The sequence below is a fragment of the Thermobia domestica genome, chromosome 10, assembly GCF_964235325.1.
Source record: "Thermobia domestica chromosome 10, izTheDome1.hap1.1, whole genome shotgun sequence".
NCBI classification, from domain to species: Eukaryota; Metazoa; Arthropoda; class Insecta; order Zygentoma; family Lepismatidae; genus Thermobia; species Thermobia domestica.
The window spans coordinates 215,185,801-215,202,302 of record NC_137463.1 but is presented as its reverse complement, the minus strand read 5'-3'; the positions used below and the strand labels follow the sequence as shown (position 1 = coordinate 215,202,302).

General features: G+C 34.0%; 1 protein-coding gene across 4 annotated transcripts in view; it reads right to left on the bottom strand.

Moving 5' to 3' along the window:
• LOC145662985 (uncharacterized) overlaps positions 1–16,502 on the bottom strand; it is a 193,133-nt gene that overhangs the window by 163,137 nt on the left and 13,494 nt on the right. The window contains exon 2 of one of the 4 annotated variants that reach the window (XM_081729082.1): positions 7,930–8,001. The exons of the other annotated variants lie outside the window; for them this stretch is intronic. The gene's annotated coding sequence lies outside the window, so the exon portion shown is untranslated. The remainder of the gene's footprint in view (positions 1–7,929; positions 8,002–16,502) is intronic. 4 annotated transcript variants of the gene reach the window in all.

Here is a 16,502-nt window from a genome sequence, read left to right as displayed (position 1 = left end):
TACTGACGTACTTGTCAGTCCCTGAAAGAATGTTTCGTCTAGGAAATTCTCCCTAAAGCATTCGAAAAGTTATTATAAATTATAAGACATATCGCTGCTATGAAATGTCACCAGTATATATACGCATTCCCTAAACAAAATTACAACTCTCTACTATGTATAGCCTGGACCAGCAAGCAATATAGAAAGACCTACTGAAATCTCTATTCTTTGCACAAGAAAAATAGATTTATACAAAATATTTGAAAGATATATTTGAGCCACTTTTCTCTCCCTCAGTATACGTATTTGAATTCAAATGAAATTATAAAAAACCCAGCTCAGTCCAAGTCGAACAAACTACATTTCTAATTCACTGAAATAGTTCAACTGCTTTCCTGTGATAGTGAAGGGAGACAATGTTGATACCGTTTTTATACATCGAGAAAAATAAAACAGAAATTACCCACTTTGAAGCGGAATTTTCTGAAACGCTGGGCACGTCCATTTATATAAGGACTTCATATTTCAAGTTTCAAATCTCTGACATGAAAGCTCGTGAGATACTTACTCTATTTTGGCATACATTTGGAACCCCTTCCTTATCCTTAGGATACTTATTTTAAGCAAGTGACATGCCAATCATTATGGCTCGATGTATACGCAGAGTGCCACAAGCTTTTTAATGTAGTCCTCATTGTTTCTACACGTCGCCAACCAACCGTCTTACACACAACTGCTAGAACACCGTTCGCTGCATCTTATGAGTATTTCAAGTCACGGCATTTAAAATTCAGGTGAATTTTACAGGGAACTAAGTAATAATTTACACTGCGATTTCCTTATAATGTGATGTTGCTGGGAGTAAACCATACCCTTCAAATATCGCATAAGAAAAATAATTGCATAGTGATAAAGCACGGGAGCATAAAGGCCATTCAAAATCTCCGAAATGAGAGACTCTTCATTAAAAATAAGGAAATATGTGTTTCAGCTTTTCGAAACTTTGCTTCTGAGGAGGAAAGGGGTATCGGTTCTCTAATATTCAAATTTCTCTTTATTTATTTAGAAAATTTCAAAAATTAAAGATTCGCTTAGGGCGGAGGTGTGGAATTTGGCATATAGGCTTTTAATTAAAGGTAATAAAATATGTTTCAGCGTTTCAAAAACGTTCCTAAGGACGTCATTTTCTTCCTTTCCTTTATTTTGAAAGTGCCTTAAGTATGGATTCAATTAACATGAAGGTGTGAAATTTGGTAAATAAATTTTTAATTAAAAATAAGGAAATATGTGTTTCAGTGTTACTAAACATTTCGCTTTAAAAGATGGAAAATAACTCACTTATACAATATCCAAATTGCCTTTTCTTCATTTAGAAAATGGCCAATTTGAGCATGCTCAAATTGGAAATGTAAAATTCGGTATATAAACTCTTAATTAAAAGTAAGGAAAAATACTTTTCACAATCTCCTCTGTACGGAAGAATAGAGGGAAATTTATAAAATATTCAAATTTCTCTTTCTTTATTTAGGAAGTGCTCAACATTGGGATTTGCTGAAGTTGGAGATGTACTCTGCGGTACACAATCTATTCATTACAAATACGCGATTCAGTATTGGGAAAAAAAAAAGAAAAAAGAAAAAGAAAAGGAGGACAATTTCTACAATGTTCTACGCAGAAAGGACTACTCGCAGTCGTCATTTCAGATTTTGTTTGGAGCGAGGGAGGGAAGACTCTCCGATATATATAGTTTTATGTTCCTCATTAGTATATTATTATACTATTGATTACAATGTCCAAAATGATTGTCGTATATCTATAACAGTCTTCTTGTAAGAATATAATTTGATAATGATTTTGCAGGGTACTTTTAATACTGATATTATGTGTATAATCGGGAAATGCATATTTGTGGTAAATTTCATAGGAAAAGAATTATAAATACGAAAATTAGAATGAGTAAAACAAAATGTTGCTAAATTGACAAGAAAGTTTTATTTTCGTTTTATTGTTCTTATTTACTGCTCTTTTGACATGAAATTTGCCACATACATGTCTCTGCTGATTATACACATACTAACATTATAAGAAATACCAGGCGAATTCGTTATCAAATTATATTCCTTCAACAACATGTTTATAGACATGCGACAGTAATTTTGGACATGAGTGTACATACATCTCGAACTTGGGGAGGGTGAATGCTGCCTGTTTTCCAGAAACACACCTGCTGCAGTAATTTTACAACAGTGTTGGCAGGGGCCGTGTTTCTGTCAAAAAAAAAAAAAATTACGGACTTGCATTAAATAGCATTTTCACTGGCAACAGTGCATCAACTTTGACATATTTTCGTACCAATAGATAAATGTTGATGCACACTGCACATATACACAGGGATTCACCCGCAGGAAATCAGTCTTTTGCAACTCAATATTGATTTTCTTCATTTTGTGCATTTTTTATTTAACACTTTCGGTACTTTCTTTCGTTACTACACAGAAATGTTACAAATTCCAACATTGGTCATGATCTCGAAAATATCTACATAGAACACGCTTGCTTATATTTGTTTCAAGTCTTAGGTCTTTATTGTTCTTGGTTCAACAGGTATATGCAATCAAACTTTGGATTGCGCAACTTTACGGACACTCTATATAAGACATATTGTTTAACCACATGAGCTCGAATATGAATCTCCCTCGCCGGAGTAAATGTTAAGGACAAGAGGAAAAGGAGTTGTGATTTTGTCTTATATATATGTTCTAATGTGCTATTTTACATAGCTGTGACATGTATTTATAAACTTCTTGCACTCAAACATGAATGCTCTGTTAATAAACTACAAAATCTTTATTTACAAAAAAACAGCTTGCCTGCTAGTTAAACGATGCAAATATAAATATTGGCACACGAATCCATTACGAATCCACTAGATCAAGAGTGCATGACAACTTGTCTTTTCCGTTTGTGTCTGTTACTCTTCTGTTCACGGTGTACTTTCCACAGGCTTTCATCTTGTACCACGTAGTATGTAAGTTTTTACTTTTATTTTATTTATCTTTTTATTTTTTTTAAATCATCAATAGACTGAAAGTATTTGAGAACAAGATCCTGAGATGAATATTCGGACCCAACAGGAACGGGAATGGTTGGAAGTTCCAAACGAGGAACTATAATTTACACCCTTTATCAAACATTGTGAGTGTCATCAAGTCTAGGAGGTTAAGGCAACACCACCTAGATTTGAGAAGGCCAGATGGCTGCTACAGTGACGTCACACAAGTGGTCTTACCAGCTGAGTAGAGGAGTTCCCGAGTGCTACGAACTTCATAACTTTCAGAAATGGGAAATTACAATTTAGTATTGCCTAGCACTGTGCTCTATTTGTGCCCTTTTACGTGTTCTTTCTTAAACTACATATATGCCAAATAAGAAGATGCATCAGTAACATTGTGACTTAAAACCCGAAAAAGGAAAGAAATTAGAGGAAGTAAAGGACTTTTCCCAGATTGCAACAAATAAGTTACTATTGTTTTCCAGTCAATATTGTTGTACATTCCCAAAAAACGTTTATCGTTCTGTTATAAGCATAAAAGTATCGTTAGTGCAAGCGAAAGTAAGTATCATGACTTCACGTTACTCGAATAACATTCATGACTCAATCACAATATTCATAATCAAATATAGTAAAAATGGATGATTACAAAATTAAAGAGAAAGATCAAAACGTCTATTGTAATTAAGATACATCACAACAAATACATGCTACTTGAAACTAAGTAAGAAATTAAAGCATTACGACCCCTAACAAGGTGAATTAAATTTTGTAACTCAGTTTTATTGAGGAATGGTTTGCAATTTTATACCAAGCAGATGCTTCAAACCAGTCTTTTTCTTTTCAATTTTCATGCAAAAGCATAAAATATTTTACTATTCTGTACTAGCGCTAGTTCATTTTGTGCACTAATAGTCACGGCAATTTTCAACATTGTTAATTAATATTATGAATACCAATTACGGTAAAAGACGACATACACTTTGGAGAAAGGGTCTGTTGTTAACACATTCTACACTTTTAACAAAATTCAATATTGCTCAAATGCATACTTATGCAATTTTAAATACATGCATTAATACAACACATAGTCAATATTTTCGACAATAAAAATATTTTCATTTTCTGAGAAGATCATAGGAAAATTTAATAACACTTTTTTATAAACGAAAATCAAGACTGTATTCTCTTATTACAATATTGTTTCTTATATGTTTTTGATCTCTTTGAAACTTTCTTCCATTCCTAGTTTCAAGTTATTTGAAAAAACCTAAACCAATGATAAAAATGCTATCGAAGAGAATCACTATTACTTACTATAAACCGCAACAAATTTCATTAAAATGGGAATAGCCGCATGTCGATCTTTTAGTTTTTAAAATAATAAAACATGAAACTAAACTAGAATATACATAACGCCAGTTGAATAGTAAAATGAAAATTATCTACTAAGCATCAATTGTTTGCTCCAAACCTAGATCTGTCGCATGAAACTTAGTTGGTGGACCTATATATTCCTGGTAAGAACCCCAGAAATCTCAGATGGAAGAGGGCTCAATTATTATTGATCAAAATAGTATTGGATATATTTGATCAGTCTTATGTAATTGGAATTTCTCGCTTACTTTTCGTTTTAGTTCCATCAATATCAATTCCGATTAAATAAATATAAAAAAATATATGGAATGTTACTATTACACCAGGTAAACCTAAATTTGGTATGTTTTTCATAAATCTAAAGCCCTATAATGTTTGAATTTTATAATTTGATGTTGAACGTTATGATTGCAGTACATTTCATCCAGTCATATTTAGGTATAATTATTTAATTTCCACATAAGAGCTGCAGTCAGATAAATGGATTCTAATTGAGTAATGTGTGGTTAGTCAATACCACTCAGAGAGAAGGCCAATGGTCTTTGCGAGGACACCATGTAATATCCTACTTGTAAGTGGACATTACATATTTATTGTATGTACACTCATGTCCAAAATTATTGTCGCATGTCTATAAATATGTTGTTGTAGAAATATAATTTGATAAATTCACCCGATATTTCTTATAATGTTAGTATGTGTATAATCGCCAAGACATGTATGTGGCAAATTTCATGTCAAAAGAGCAGTAAATAAGAACAATAAAACGAAAGTAAAACTTTTTGTCCATTTAGCAACATTATGTTTTATTCATTCTAATTTTCGTATTTATAATTCTTTTGCTTTGAAATTTACCACAAATATACATTTCCCGATTATAAACATAGTATCAATATTAAAAGCACCCTGCAAAATCATTATCAAATTATATTCTTACAAGAAGACAGTTATAGATATGCGACAATCATTTTGGACATGAATGTACGGAAATTACTTGCAACTACTAGCTATTATTATTATTATTAAATGAAATGAAATCTTTAAGTTTTACGTCCCACAGTTTTATGCCGGCTAGGATAAAGGAGACGGTGAAGATGAGAAATGAATGAAATGGTGGAATGAAGAAAGTGGGAGGAAACGGGAGAACCCCGAGAAAACCCACGAGCACGATTTTGCACATCACAAAGTCTACACGGCGCGAGCTGGAATCGAACCAGGAATCCCAAGCACCGGTGGTGAACGCTCTACCACTGAGCCACCGGACAGGAAACAGTTTGGTTACCTGAGAGCATAATTCTGGTAGTAATCCTTGTTTTCAAAGCAATGTATATTATTATTATTATTATTTTAATGACAGAATATAAATCATCAAGTAGATTCGGACGAAGCAACAAGGAAACACTATTAATGTTAATTCTCTCTTTTGTTTTCCCATTTTAGTGGTAGTAATTGTGGAATTATCTCATCTTTCCTGGCACTCAAAGGTATAAAATTCAGGGATTAGGGAGCTATTAATGCAAATTATTATATATATTAAATAATTTCAAATAATTTAGATTACTGTATATGCAGGACTATATTTCAACTATCATTTATTTTTGAGTTCGCAATCAAACAATGCGTCTTTCAGCATCTTATTTCTTACAAATATTCAAAGCAAACTGTTTCTCATAGATTAATGTGACAAATATAAAATAAATATGCTTTAGGTTAATATTACCATTTAGATCAGGAAAATGAAATATTGTCTGTTTAAAATGAGGCTGCAAGTAGTTGTAAAGCGAAGTTCAATTTCTTAAGAGTGAATACTGTAAAAAGGGGAAAAATAAACTTAAAATTATTGTTCCTTCAGAGATGATGGGTTTTAAGTATTATTACAAAACACTTTTAAAGGCCACAATCCATAACAAACTGACTTCATAGCGATATTTACCAAAGTATTAAACTATGCACATAAAATGAAAAGTCTTTCGATTTGTTTTTAGTAATCTGAAAAGTATTAATTTGTATGGGTAAAATATGTCAAAGTTAGTTTATCTATTCTAATTTGATTAACAGCTTGTACGATTTTAATTAGTATGGTAAATTTGTAGTTTTTTCTTGCAAATTTTAACATTATCCTCAGATCAGCATAACGTGAAGGGAACTTCAACTAAAATGGACAAAAGAGAAAATGTTTAATATTTTCAACGTTCAGATAATAATAATAATAATAATAATAATAATAATAATAATAGAAGAAGAAGAAGAAGAAACGGATAGATTAATTTCATATAACTAAATGGACAGCGCCTATATTCCTAGACTTTCTCCAGTCCCCAATGCTCAACTTCTGTTGACGCCACTGCGACATAATAGACTTAATAATATTTAGTAAGGCCTACTATAAACGGAGAATATGCTGTTACTTACTCTGGAGTACTTTGAAGGTATAAAACCTTCTCTTTTAATCGCGTTTATCCACTTAGTTTTGAGGCTTTCTTCTTCTGGAAACTTAAAAACGTGAACCTTTGGCCCGTTGTTGTAGTTTTCATTTTAGAGAGGCACATTTAATTAGCCATCGATGAGACATATTTAATTAGCAAAATAACATTCCTCACAACACAAAAGTAAACTTTTACATGTAGAGAATACTATATCCACAATTAATATATAGAATATCTCAACACATAACCACAAGCATATATACACATAAGCAAAACAATGCACGTAACAAAAATCACAACACACTCATTAAAAGCTAAAGAAACTCTGGCAAGTCCGAGGGAAAAGGAATTTCCTTTGGGGAGACGCGCAATAAATAACTATACCAACACCTCCCACAACAGAGGGATGACAGCAAGGGTGACAGCGAAGTTTGAGATTTCTGGACCAGACCACTTGTGCTGACGTCACAGGCTTCTCCGAATCCAGCACTCTGGCCTTCTCAAATCTAGGTGGTGTTGGTTAAGGTGAGCACGTCATGTAGCCAGAATGGAAGAAAGCAGGAACGCTTTCAGTCTTAAATGGAAGACCAATTGGAAAACGACCACTAGGAAGACCTAGGTGCTGATAGGAGGACAATATCGCGGAAGTGGGAATACAAAGTAGAAACTGGATCCAGTTGGTTAAGGATAGAAGTCAATGGAGAGATTTTGTGAACGCGACATTGAACCTCCGGGTTCCCTAGGCCACAGAGTTAGTTAATTCCCCCCCCCCCTTTTTTTTTGTCATATTTTGTTCTTGTTTTCTACATGTAACCTGAATATTTACTTGGAGGCAATATCCAGATGGTTTATTTCTATTAGAGACTACGCACATTGGTCTGTAACAGAATGGAAGGAAACTAGATTTCCCTTGTATGTAAGGAGACCCGAGGGACGTAAGGATCTAGGTTCAACTTTTTGGACTTAGTATCTGGAAGCCAGTCTCACTTTCTGTGAGCAGAAGTGTACAAACTGATATCTGTCGAATGACAATACGTTCACACAGATAACAAAGAGCCAGGAAATTGTAAGAACAACTAAACAAAATCTCACCTCGATTCCTTCAGAGAGTTTCGCCCCAAAGTAAGCATGTTTCAGGTCACACCGTGAGCCATCTTTCGGAGGCTGTTGAGGACAAGGAATAAATGGTAGTAGAAAATATGCAGGGTAAAACTAAACACAAATACACAAAAACTAAGAATAAAACGTTTATTGTTAATCAGACAATATTAGCCTGGCTTTCTTTTGTATTCATCACTTTTATTACACATAGCTTTAGATCACTTCAAACTTCTACATAAGCTAAAGGTAACACTATAATGAACACAGTTTTAAGAACAATCTTATAAATAACTCACTTCTTTCATTGGTTTACATGTTTGTTTAGGCTAAATTGGCGTATTTTTGAATTACTGTATGACTGGGAAACCTCAAATAAAGAAATGATTCATTTATAATAATCAGACTATACCGGATCCTTGCATGTTAAGAAATGTGAAAATACTTTGGATATTTGGTATGATTTTAAATAATATATATATTGGTAATTTCTATCTCAATCCTAGCATTTTCATATTTATGAAAGCCCCTTTTATCTGCGACTGATACATACACTTCGTAATGTTATGCAAAAAAAACAGTATTACATGATTTAAAAAAAAAAAAAAAAACCGTTCAGAGGTTTGTGATGGAACTCTGTGAAGGTATCGAGTATTCTATTTGCCATATGGTATACTGGACGTAAGTTTAGTTTTCTACAAAGTTTCGTGCTTTTTTCGTTTTAATTTTCTGAGCTGAAACATGCTAAATTAAATTGAGAATCTAAAACCGTAAATTCGTAGATCTACCGGAATGCAGATCGCTGTTTAGTTCGCTGATTGGAGTTTAACGCCCCTTTTCCATCACTGAGACTATATGAAATGGAACCTACTGTAGTGGGATTTGAATCACAACTCGGGTTTGCAGTTCTATCTCATTCTTATTCTTTTAGGCTACTTTGTTCTAAGGACCATGATTGTGTTCCTAATGATCTTGCATCGTTTGGCCTAATCCTCGTTTCGCCTAACCAATTATCTGACACTTTTATGACAGATAAAAGATAAGCTTTATGTCCGCCATTTTAGGCGAAATAAGGATACTCGTTTGGCCTAATCCTCGTTTTGCCTAAAATGGTGGACTATAAAAAAATCGTGGAGATAAAACTGGAGGGAAATTTTTCGAAAATAAAATATTCCCTACTATGTGAAGAACTGAGAAATACAAATTAGTTTTCCCATAACTAATTTGTAATAGAACTATTAGCTTTCGGAAAAATGTTTCGACAATTGTACAGTTATTTTTCCGTTCTATTTTGAGAATATTAATACCCCCACAGGGTGTATAGTGACTATATTTGAGATAAGAGAAACACAAAAAGTTACACCTGTTATTAATTTTGTTTAAAGGTGAGTGCTGTTCAAAAGTAACTTTTAGTTTGCAGTTTGTTTCCAAATATCTGATATTGTCAAATGGTACTGCTAATCGGTATGTTAAAGGAAATATAGTTTGTGTGTTTCTTCTTATGTAGGTGCAAAAGTTATTTTATTGTAGGTTTTGCTGATCTTTCAGACGATTTCATTCCAGTTTCAACGCTTTTTAAAACTGTTAGTGCATTATAAGAGACCCGATTGTGATTCTATTGTAATTACAATTCGTATGAAATTTGTATCTATTTCGAGCTAGATCTGACAAAAGATCCCTAAATTTGCTCATAACTTAACAATGGACAACTGTGATCGAAATGAGTGATTTGTGACAAATCCCTCCGCTGACAAATTGCTCTTTGGATAATTCCACAATTCAAACATCTCAATGTGTTACTGACAAAGAAAAAAGAAAAATATATTTCATTTTTTATTACTTTTGAAATTACAACTTTTGAGTTGAATTTCCACTCGTTTCACATATTACCGGGAATGTCCATAGTATAAGTCTCTGAGATGCACAATGAGATTGAAATCCGGGCTTCTCGGTGGTTGTTTCAGCAGGAAGAAGTTGAATGCTCCTCCAAACAGATGGTGGCCAACCGGGATCTGTTACGAGGGTGGTTGTCTTGCTGGTACATTCCATTTCCACTCGTATGACAGAAATAAAGATATAGTTGACTCTGGTGATCTTCATACTTCGATGCAATACGGGTGAATAGTAGGTACCAAAGGTCCAAAACATTGCTTACAGAAAAGCACTCTCTAAATCAACATGGTCTCCGTTATCTTGTACAATTCCAACCTGACATGATTTCGTTGGGTTGGCACCAAATTATAGATCACTATCGGCGTGATGAGATTGAAATCGAGACTCATCGTCCCAGGGTTTGCTGGTTTAAACCAGCTCTTTAAAAAAATGGTTTAAACCAAAAAACGAAAAATGTTCGTAAAAGTGTAAGTGTTCGTAAAATCTTGATGAACACACATTTATGGGTTATCACGTTTCACTCCCGTATATTATTCGTATTATATTCAGACCTAAATTTCTCATTCATTACTGAAAAAGATTATACTACAAAAGCAACTTTTGTATTTTTTTTATAAGTTTATGAATGCTTCTTTTGTGATTGTTTTCATAGTTTGTTATTATTGTTATGCAATTTCAATCAAGGAAAAATTCTAAATATTGTTTCGTTTTAATAATGTTTACTATTGATAAAGTACATCGAAATGCTGTAGTTTTTTGGGGGGGAGGAGGGTTCATACAAATCCAACGAGAGGCATTTATTGAAATCAGAAGTATCTTTGGTATTTATTTATGTATAAATGGGTCAGAGCCAAAGTGGACTCAAATAATTCGTATCTTTATTCACTTTTCTTACTGATATGCAAATTAAGTCTATTTCTTCTTCTTCTCGTTGTATTTCTTTAACTTGGACTAATAGAAGTCGTAATGAACTAATTTTGACTAAATTAGTTCTTCTGTACTCTGCAACATTTTGAAATTGTCCATATGTAATTCTGTATAATGGTTTCACTTGTGCAACTGGTTATATTTTTGTCCTTCTGAAATGACTCTTGACAGTTACATTAACAAGTACCTAAAGATCAGCACAACGTATTTTTACCAGGAGTCCTTCATGAGTGAGTCGGCAGACATATCGCGTTTGTGGTCAATTAGTCCCGGTTTCGAATTCAAATGGAGGACAATTTCTCTCGGATGTAAGCCGAGAAGGGGTCTGATTCCGCTTTAAGCATAACCCGGTTGTGGCATAATAACACCAAGATGAAACAAACTTATTTCTCTTTATATGTGATATAAATACATACATCAAGTTATTTAAACAAAAAACCCGGTTTAAACCCAAAAAATACCGGGTTTAAACAAAAAACCGGGTTTATTGTTTTTTTTTAAAAAAACATGGTTTTTGCCAACCCTGCATCGCACCATGCTACTCGTTTTTATGGTCCAGTCATGGTATTCTGTTGCCACTGTAAAACATTAACCGTAGTGACATATAATGACAAGTAGTAACCTCGTGGGTTATCGGCTTCTGAAGTCCATACGATGAAGCGAACGTTGTCTACTAACTATCCGGCTGAACCCCTTATTCAGTTAGGTGTCCGTCTTGGCTAAGGTTTACTGGTGTTCGGTGCAGTAAGCAAAGTTATGGAAACATTTATACCTTGTTCTCTTACATGTGAGTTTCTTTTTACATTGTTAAATTATTGTAGATTTTCAAATTATGCAGATTCAATATCGAAACCGCAAATATATCTATAACTTACGGTAGGAATAGAGTGATAGTGTGACATTCAACCTGTTTATCGGAAGCTGAATTCTCATCAAAAACGATTTCTCATTATCTCTTACTATTTTTAATATTTAGGAATCAATATTGAAACCGAAAGTTGTACTAGTTCTTACTTTAATAGAAGACTCAAGCTGAGATGAAATCTATTAGATTTGGAATCCATACCATAAATCGTCTAGATCGTTAGAGAATGTGTCGATATATATACGATATATGAGTAGGCCAATGGCAAAACCCGTTAAATTCACTTTTTTATTTAAAAAAATGAGATAGTGGTTGCTCTGGAAACCTTAGTTGGAAAGCTATTATTTCCAAATAGTATTCAGTAGAAAAAGCCAAATAGTATTCACTAGTTGAAAATTGAGATTGAAATATGTGAAATTACCAAAACTTGTTATATCCATCATGGCAACAGATGCAAAAACAGTTAAATCCATCTTCAATTATCGTTTTCATAAACTGTTAAATCCCAAACCTGCAAAGAACCTCATGAGAAAAGCAGAATCAAACCCGGTTAATTCCATATTTCAAACAATTTGAAATTTCGTACTGTATAGGATTAGTTTAGTAATCTGAATATTTATTGCAACTCTTCGTAAAGCATTCGAAATTTTATTTCGCAGAATTTGAAGTCTGTGCTTTTATTTTTTTTTAATTTTTGGACTGAAAATTGAAAAAAATGTCCCACGGTTATGCCGCTTAGGTTAAAGGAGACGGTGATGATGAGAAATGAATGAAATGGTGGAATGAAGAAAGTGGGAGGAAACGGGAGAACCCCGAGAAAACCCACGAGCACGGTGTTTGTCCACCACAAAGTCCACACGGCGCGAGCTGGGATCGAACCAGGTACTCCAAGCACCGGAGGTGAATGCTCTACTACTGAGCCACCGTGCACCCTGGACTGAAAATGGAGACATTATACGTCTTAACCTAACTGTTTGTGAAACTTTTCTGTGCTTATTTGCTTTTCTTTAATAATTACTAGACAAATGCACCCAAAATCGAAAGAAAACGATACTCTAGGCAGCGATGATCATAATTTTGTTATCAGACAACACCAAAATTGTCTAGAAAACGTACAAGACACATGAAAAACTGGAAACGAAATGTAGCCAAAAAGACATGGTGAGTGGACTATCCTATGGTTAAAAGTCGTTTGTTTTGTATTTCAGGGTAACTCTTTACTTTGAACAGAACATTGTTGGATTAGGTTCTTCTTTAAACAGTCTCTTCAGCTTCAGCAGAACCTCTTTCTTAAAATGTCTCGTGTCAATTATCATTCAAAATTATAACATGCTTCTGGTACAATGTTAAAAAATTTTGCCACATATTTACCATTTCTGATTCTCTTTCAGCCACTGTTTTTCTCAAACTCAACGTTTTCACATTTTGTTTTGCTATATTTCAAATTCATATATTGGGATAGTTGGCTAATTAATATTCACCCTATGTTAGTCCATCAAAATATCACCATTCAGTTTAGAAATGTATACGGATAGGTATAATGAACTCCGCTTGTAGTTACGAAGGGTTTGACGATTGAAAACAGCTCAAAGCTCATGTTTTACAAAGAGGTTTTTGAGGAATAGAAAACCGAGAAAATGGTGATGCACCAGAGGACGACGACGATATAGATTTCCATTTAGTAGATGATGATGGAGAGGAGGTTACATAACTCAATTTTTTATATATTTGGATCCATTGTTTTCAATTTAGAACAAAATTAATGTAGCATTTATGTATCCATATTCATTTGTGCCAATTTTGTGCAATGTATAGTTGATAGTACATCCTCCCCCCCCCCAATATTTTAGTAGGCATAATACTGATTTCTGACTCTGACTCCCTTTCTTTTTGACAGGTTTTGTATCTTAAGCCTCAACAAAAATGGCCGCTCGTCCAGATGCAAAAGCTGTTATTTCCATTTACATACGCAAAACCTGTTAAATCCAAACTATTTTCTTCAATAACGCAATTCACATACTAGTGTGATTATACAGCTTTCGACAGACCAACACACATTATTCTTAATTTTTCAATGTTCTCTAGTTTCTAATGTTATTTTACAATTATGACGTGTTTAAACAGTTTTTCTCGATTTGTCACAAATTTTAAAATGTGAATTTAACGGGTTTTGCTATTCGCCTACTCATATATATTCATATATATCCATGGTCCTAGTAAATACATAAAGGAGTTTTGGTAATCCTAACTCCTCGAAAATAGTTAATATAATATTAATCTATATATGTTGCATTTCTTAATTCTTTATATACTAGGGAATTTTCTCTTATATAATTTCCCTCTAGTTGAATTTCCACGATTTTTCTTATTGTCCGTCATTTTAGGCGTAACGAGGATTAGGCCAAACGAGGATCCTTTTTTCGCCTAAAATGGTGGACACAAATCTTATCATTTATCTGTCATAAAAGTGTCAGATAATTGGTTAGGCGAAACGAGGATTAGGCCAAACGTGGCGACACGGTTCCTAATAAAAGGAAATTAATAGTATTATTTAGAAGATAAGAACAGATGTCAAAAGGATTTCTAGCACTTACTAAACCTGCTCTTTACAAATCTGTTTTGCGTGGTAGAAAAAGGGAGACACTTAAGTTAGATTAAGAAAACTTTTAGCAGTTCGAATCATTTTTGCCATCTCAAGTGTTCACCTAACTTACTGACGAGGATGGTTTTGATTATTACCAGTGCGCTTGCGTATGAATATACATACAACGCAACCAAGATTATATTACTTCTTATATGCGCAGTAAAACTGCTCGCCAGACAGTGACAAAGATCTCACTCGATTACTCAGTGATGCTTCTGCGTAGAATAGGAAAAGCCAGCGATATATCAGTTTGATTGGGGCCAGATTGTGATGGCAGACGGTTGGGAACGAGCATCTCAGAAATAGAGCGACTTGTCGGAGGTGTTCGTGAGCTGCAGTAGTTAGTGTCCTTTAAAGATGTGAAAGCGAGGGTGGAACCAGCATCAAACCACAAGATATGGCACGGCCGGACTTCACTAAAGATGTCGGACGTCGTAGATTTTCAAGATTGGTATAACAGCATAGGATGCAAACTGTGGCAAAACTTAGAGTAGACTTTAACAGTGAACAGAGCACGAGTGTACCTGAGCACACAGTTCACTGTACACTATTAGATATATAGCCGACGTCTCACATGTAAAAATGTAAAACACACGGTATCGTTAATTACGACTCGTATGGGCAGTGCCCATCGTCATTGGACTGACGAATATGCCACAAAGTTCCATGGTCCGATAAACCATGATACTGTCTTATCAGATCAATAATTGGTTCACAGTCCGCTATTTTCGACGGAAACAGCTGCTCAAGATGTGCACAGTAGAATGACAATGACTTGGGAAACTCTCACATGGTCATCCATAGGCACGGTTGGAGGGCATCATGCCAGCTACTGGCAGATGAAGAGCAAAGTATCTCTCCCCTTGACTGCTATAACTCCATTAGGTCACGCCCAGCATTTTTGCTGCTATCACAAATGTCTGGACAGTTGCATACAAAAAAATTTAGACCTAGCATATCAACCAGCAGACGACAGTTGATAAGCCTATAGAGCACTGAAGCAGCCTTTTATTGTAGATTTGATGTACGAAGAAATTTCTTCATTTTGAGATTAATATCTGTTGTTTGGAGCGTGTTGTCCAATGAGTGATACATATCATTAATATTATAATTTGTTCTGGGATGATGTATTGTTTCACTACATTGTGTATGTGAGAACAAAGGGGAAGAAAACTTGATCATATATGTGTTAGAAAATTATAAATTAACTGAAAATATCAAACCTGAAACGATTGAAGGAAATAAGTTTGTAAATTTTTGTCTCCATTCATGAACCTAATCCAATCCCCAATCATTAGAACATTTTTTATCTTTTCCACATGAGAATATTTTGCATCTAACGTAGAGATTCAAATTGAAGTACGTTAAAAATTTCGGACCTATAGGGATTCGAACCAGGGCCTCCTTGGTAGAAAGTAGATGCGGTAACCACTTGCATATACCAACCATTTACTATACTAGGTGCTGCATAAAAACTGTTAGCTAGTTGAACAGCTTTCATGTAAAAATAGTACAGCTATGAAAAGACCTTATTTGAAAAGACGATTATTAGATGAGTTATTTATAATTTCCTTCTTCAACTAACAAACAAGTCAAAGAGGCCTTTCTCAATGAGATTTATTTAAATTGTATCAAGACATCCAGGAACATTAGTTAGGTTTCGAGATATTTTAAGATAAAATATGCTTAGCAAAGATATTTCCTCCGTAACTAGTACTTTAATTTGACACCTTTACCCAAAGGACTTGTAGCGTAATGGTATAATAAGAAAATACTAAGCGACAGACCCGAGCTCGAATCTCCCTCGTGTCAATTTTCTTCAGCAAATTATATTGTTTAATTAATTGTTATTGTAATTCTATTATTGTTTAATCTTTACTATTATTATAAACGATCATTCCAAACCTCATCAGTTCAAGGATTCTGTTTTACATAAGTTTTCGTCACGTAAAATAAAAACTGTGACTACGTTTATACATTACAAGAGCTATAGCTCCAATTATTTGTAGAAAATTCAATCGTGTCTGACTGACAAAATCTATTGTGAAGCAGAAGAGAGAAGTATGAAGATCCCGACAAAATAATCGAATCGAGATTTCAACAGATTTATATGTTTCACTGTATACCGAAAAAGTGATTTCGAATATTCGTCCGTCCATCCCAATCTAACGTGATTCACTCGCCTAAAAATCATATTGTTAAACGAATCCACATCAAACTTTACACTTAAAATTCTCT